Below are 6790 nucleotides of genomic sequence, written 5' to 3' on the forward strand. Positions count from 1 at the left end.
CGTGAGTTTGTGGGACGTCACCGAGCTGAACGTGTGCAGATCGCGGAGGTGCCGTACGTTTGGTACTAGGATCGGTCGATCGTGAAGACGTACGACTACATCAACCGCGTTGTCATAACGCTTCCGCTTAAGGTCTACGAGGGTACGTAGACGACACTCTCCCCTCTCGTTGCTATGCATCACCATGATCTTGCGTGTGCGTAGGAAAATTTTGAAATTACTACGTTCCCCAACAGTGGCATCCGAGCCAGGTCTATGCGTAGATGTTATATGCACGAGTAGAACACAAGTGAGTTGTGGGAGATAATAGTCATACTGCTTACCAGCATGTCATACTTTGATTCGGCGGTATTGTTGGATGAAGCGGCCCGGACGGACATTACGCGCACGCTTATGCGAGACTGGTTCTACCGACGTGCTTCGCACACAGGTGGCTGGCGGGTGTCAGTTTCTCCAACTTTAGTTGAATCGAGTGTGGCTACGCCGGTCCTTGTTGAAGGTTAAAACAACACATACTTGACGAAAAATCATTGTGGTTTTGATGCGTAGGTAAGAACGGTTCTTGCTCAGCCCGTAGCAGCCACGTAAAACTTGCAACAACAAAGTAGAGGACGTCTAACTTGTTTTTGCAGGGCTTGTTGTGATGTGATATGGTCAAGACGTGATGAGATACAAGTTGTTGTATGAGATGATCATGTTTTGTTGAAGTTGTCGGCAACTGGCAGAAGCCTTATGGTTGTCTCTTTATTGCATAAGATGCAAGCGCCAAATAATTGCTTTACTTTATCGATATGCGATAGCAATAGTTGCAAGAGCAATAGTTGGCGAGACGACCATGTAATGACACGTTGATAGAGATTAAGATGATGGAGATCATGGTGTCATGCCGGTGACGATGGAGATCATGACGGTACTTTGGAGATGGAGATCAAAGGCACAAGATGATGATGGCCATATCATGTCACATATTTTGATTGCATGCAAGGTTGGAAAAAGCGCTAGGCGGTAGGCGGGCGATGACTCTCTGCCTAGCGCCTAGCCTACCTAGGCATAGCCTAGGCGGGCCAAGGCGTTTTGTATGGTAGCAGGTTAGGAGGACAATTTTTTGTCTAGGCATAGCCTTAGGCATTTTCTACTACAGTAGGTTAGGACAATTGAATGATAATAAGATACTTCCTCCATCCCATGATATAAGATCTTATATTCAGATCTTATATCATGGGATGGAGGGAGTACATCACAACAACGTGAATAACTAAAAATGATCTACTCAAGGGAAGTAGCAGTAACATAGGAACATCAAATATTCAAATATACTTGAGGCAAACATCACGCAAGACCCAATATGGCATATAGCATTATAAATTATGAGCTCAGGTTCACAAGTACTTTGTTCCTAGAATATTATTTGAAAGACTTCTCTCAAGTCACAACAGGGATAGTTCCACACAGACGCACAACTTGAGTTAATTTAGGATCAATAGGATGTGTCCACTGTCAATGGGACCTATCTTGTGTGGCTCGGCGCTTCCAATACAAGTAACTTAAGCATCTCCAACACGAGAAATATTCACGCCTTCTCTAAGCTCTAGCTCACGAGAAGTCTTTTCCCTCCTCTTCTTAGATGCCTCCTCAAGAGATTTCCTGCACCTATCTTTAGCTTCCTGCGAGCTTTTCTTGCATTTAGCCACAAAATTACCAACGTGAGCCACATGCTGCTTGTGACGATAAACACCTCCAATGATCACATGGTTACAAAACAAACACTTCACTTTGTCCTTGTTGGAAACATCGGCTAGATTCCCATACTCCCATCCCACATCATCCGACTTTCTCTTACGGGCATTCTCTTCCAGCAACATTGATGTTATATTTGTCTCCAACATCGTACAAATGCTCGAATACACAGCAGCAATAGTTCAGTAATTCACATCGATAATGATAAAAAATATGGACCAGATCTATCAAAGTGGAGACCACAAGTAGGCATAAATCAAGATAATAATCAAAGCAAAAAATGCAATATAGTATGTCTGTACGGGTGTGCGCGTGTCCACATCCGAAAAACATACAGTAGAAGATAAATCATTACCCACTTAATTAGGTATATGATTTTTACAGAAGAAGACAGAAGCAAAGCAATATAAGTTATAATATCATAAATTCATAGTATATGCAGATCAAATATGAAATAGGTAGGAAGCTGCCTATGGAGAGATTCCAAGCAAGACAAACTAAAATAGAAAATACAAAAACTACAATGAGGGAAACCAAAGAACATAATTTTTTGCATTACAAGTTTATAAATTTGTTGCATAATTGCATTGGGAACTTATTTAGTCCCGCAAGGCTGCAATGCTCGATACAGATCCAGAAGCAAATCCGTTTTTATACCGACTAAACAACCCTCTGATTAATGAACCTCTAGTCTCCACAGTAAAGATTACCAACAACCACATACATATGATCCTACTTTTACACTAGGACTAGTTCTGGCTGGTGTTGCATCTTGGCATCAGGCAACAGAAGAGAAAATCATAGCACAAACTTCCAAGAAACTTTCTGTTGTGAAGTAAATCGATAATACAAAAACTACCATGGAGGAAACCAAAAGAACATATTTTTTGCATAAGCTCATAAATGTGTTGCATTCGAAACTTATTTCGTCTTGCAATGCTCAATACCGATCCAGAAGCAATTTCCTTTTTATACAAACTGAACAACTCCTCTGATATACTAATTTGAAGTATCATGTGATATAAATAACCTCATATCTCTACATTCAAGATTACTAGCAGCCACACTCACACGCATATGATCCTACTTTTAGACTAGTGTACTAGTAGCAGCTATGTCACTGTCACATTTTGGCACCATGCAATAGAATATGATCCTACTTCTATACTAGTATAGTAGTACTAGACTACTAGTAACATCCAGTATCACATCTTGGCATCATGCCATGTATATAACTTATGAACTGAGACAATCATAGAAGGAACTTCATTAACATGAATAGTGCATAGAATGATTACCTTCAGACTAGTGGATACTTGCCTTGCTTCTTAAGGCGCTAGATATGACCAGCCCACTTTAACCTCCTCGTCGGATGAGCTGTCGAGTACAACTGCATCACAAAGTTACTATTATTTTCAGTCATGTCTTATTCCATTAGAAGTGATCAGTAAAGAAAATTTCATAGGTTCAGAGTCTAGGATCGTCAGGTCATTTGGTGCAACGGCCAGCGGCAGTAGGCATAGGTCAGGCAGAGGGAGCACTGCAGGCTACCGAGCTGGCTGCCGGCGAGCACGGGCATGCCGGATTGCGGTGACAGACTAGGCGAGACTAAAGGCATTGACCCAGGCCAGGAGAAGCTTTTACCTTGAGCCTGAGCATAGTTCTTGTCTCCCACTATATTGTTTATGCCCAAATACTAATTGCTTCTTACTGTATTTGTTACATCTTGTAAATGCATGAGCAAATTCAGACACAACAGCATCAAGGCATGTATAAATCAGTTGCAGATCGAACAAACTAACTATCATTTCTTTTGTTGACTCGATTATGGTACTACTACGTGATGCTGACATGACATTTAAATTGTGAGATCTCTGCACAATTTTTTTTATTGAGTGGCACCCCTGCGCTGCAATCCTAGATCCACCAGGGATGGATCAAACAACACCCAATTAACAATCTAGATAAATCAATATCAATACATAAAGTGCAGATCAAGTGATTCCATGCGAGGGACAGGGCAGCAAGTAGCAACAAACAAGCAATCCAGGGGACGATGCAGAGGCAGTACACAGGCACAGTGAATACACGAGAAGAGAAGGGACAGACAAAATCTAATTGGTAGCTCACCTGTAGCAGGGAAGAAGACCGGATCTCAGCTTGTCGTCGAGCAGAGGGATGGAGAGGAGGAAGAAGTCATGGCTGCATGGTGAGAGGATGAGGTGAATCTCTTCGTCTCGGCGGCCGGAGGACGAAGCGAGGACGGAATAGATCCAGCCGCCGCCACCCTTTTCAGTGTATATATATCCAAAGTCTAGCCAAATCTCTCCTTTCCTCCGCTAGCAAACTTCCCGCAATCTTCTCCATCCTCTCGCGATCTTCTCGCCACCTTCCCGCCCAGGCTTGTAACCTCTCCGATTCCATCTCCGGTCCGCCTTGCTCTGCCTTGCGCCGCCTCCTCGCCGCTTTTCTCCGCTTCATCGCGCTTAGGCGCACGCCTGGATCCGCCTAAGCGATGGGCCCGCCTAGAGCACCGATTAGGCCCAAGGCTACGCGGTGGGATGTCGCCGAGCGCTTCAGCGCGCCTAGGCGTACGCCTAATAACGCTTTTTCCAACCCTGATTGCATGTGATGTTTATCTTTTATACATCTTATTTTGCTTGGTTCGGCGGTAGCTTTATAAGATGATCCCTTACTAAAATTTCAAGGTATAAGAGTTCTCCCTGAGTATGCACCGTTGCGACAGTTCTTCGTGCTGAGACACCACGTGATGATCGGGTGTGATAAGCTCTACGTTCACGTACAACAGGTGCAAGCCAGTTTTGCACATGCAGAATACTGGGGTTAAACTTGACGAGCCTAGCATATGCAGATATGGCCTCGGAACACTGGAGACCGAAAGGTCGAACGTGAATCATATAGTAGATATGATCAACATAGTGATGTTCACCATTGAAAACTACTCCATCTCACGTGATGATCGGACATGGTTTAGTTGATATGGATCACGTGATCATTTAGATGACTCGAGGGATGTCTATCTAAGTGGGAGTTCTTAAGTAATATGATTAATTGAACTTTAATTTATCATGAACTTACTACTTGATAGTATTTTGCATGTCTATGTTGTAGATCAATAGCTCGCGTTTAGCTCCCCTGTTTTATTTTTGATATGTTCCTAGAGAAAACTAAGTTGAAAGATGTTAGTAGCAATGATGCGGATTGGATCCGTGATCTGAGGATTATCCTCATTGCTGCACAGAAGAATTATGTCCTTGATGCACCGCTAGGTGACAGACCGATTGCAGGAGTAGATGCAGGCGTTATGAACGTTTGTCAAGCTCGATATGATGACTACTTGATAGTTTAGTGCACCATGCTTTACGACTTAGAATCGGGGCTTCAAAGACGTTTTGAACGCCACGGAGCACATGAGATGTTCCAAGAGTTGAAATTAGTATTTCAGACTCATGCCCATGTCGAAAGGTATGAGACCTTTGACAAGTACTTTGCCTACAAGATGGAGGAGAATAGCTCAGCTAGTGAGCATGTGCTCGGAATGTTTGAGTACTACAATCACTTGAATTAAGTGGGAGTTAATCTTCCAGATAAGATAGTGATTGATAGAGTTCTCTAGTCACTATCACCAAGTTACTAGAACTTCGTGATGAACTATAATATGCAAGGGATAACAGAAACGATTCCCAAGCTCTTCCTGATGCTGAAATTGACGAAGGTAGAAATCAAGAAAAGCATCAAGTGTTGATGGTTGACAAGACCACTAGTTTCAAGAAATGGGCAAAGGGAAGAAGGGGAACTTCAAGAAGAATGGCAAGCAAGTTGCTGCTCAAGTGAAGAAGCCCAAGTCTAGACCTAAGCCTGAGACTAAGTGCTTCTACTGCAAAGGGACTGGTCACTGGAAGTGGAACTGCCCCTAGATACTTGGCGGATAAGAAGGATGGCAAAGTGAACAAAGGTATATTTGATATACATGATATTGATGTGTACTTTACTAGTGTTTATAACAACCCCTCAGTATTTGATACTAGTTCAGTTGCTAAGATTAGTAACTCAAAACGGGAATTGCAGAATGAACAGAGACTAGTTAAGGGTGAAGTGACGATGTGTGTTGGAAGTGGTTCCAAGATTGATGTGATCATCATCGCACACTCCCTATACTTTCAGGATTAGTGTTGAACCTAAATAAATGTTATTTGGTGTTTGCGTTGAGCATAAATATGATTTGATCATGTTTATTGCAATACGGTTATTCATTTAAAGTCAAAGAATAATTGTTGTTCTGTTTACATGAATAAAACCTTCGATGGTCATACACCCAATGAAAATAGTTTGTTGGATCTCGATCATAGTGATACACATATTCATAATATTGAAGCCAAAAGATGCAAAGTTAATAATGATAGTGCAACTTATTTGTGGCACTGTTGTTTAGGTCATATTGGTTTAAAGCGCATGAAGAAACTCCATGCTGATGGGCTTTTGGAATAGCTTGATTATGAATCATTTGATGCTTGCGAACCATGCCTCATGGGCAAGATGACTAAAAATCCGTTCTCCGGAACAATGGAGCGAGCTACTGACTGTTGGAAATATGCCCTAGAGGCAATAATAAAATGGTTATTATTCTATTTCCTTGTTCATGATAATTGTCTATTGTTCATGCTATAATTGTATTAAATGGAAACCGTAATACATGTGTGAATACATAGACCACAACATGTCCCTAGTAAGCCTCTAGTTGACTAGCTCGTTGATCAATAGATGGTTATGGTTTCCTAACCATGGACATTGGATGTCATTGATAACGGGATCATATCATTAGGAGAATGATGTGATGGACAAGACCCAGTCCTAAGCATAGCACAAAATCGTGTAGTTTGTTTGCTAAGAGCTTTTTTTTAATGTCAAGTATCGTTTCCTTAGACCATGAGATTGTGCAACTCCCGGATACCGTAGGAATGCTTTGGGTGTACCAAACGTCACAACGTAACTGGGTGGCTATAAAGGTGCACTACAGGTATCTCCGAAAGTG

The sequence above is a fragment of the Triticum aestivum genome, chromosome 6D (assembly GCF_018294505.1).
Source record: "Triticum aestivum cultivar Chinese Spring chromosome 6D, IWGSC CS RefSeq v2.1, whole genome shotgun sequence".
Classification (NCBI taxonomy): domain Eukaryota; kingdom Viridiplantae; phylum Streptophyta; class Magnoliopsida; order Poales; family Poaceae; genus Triticum; species Triticum aestivum.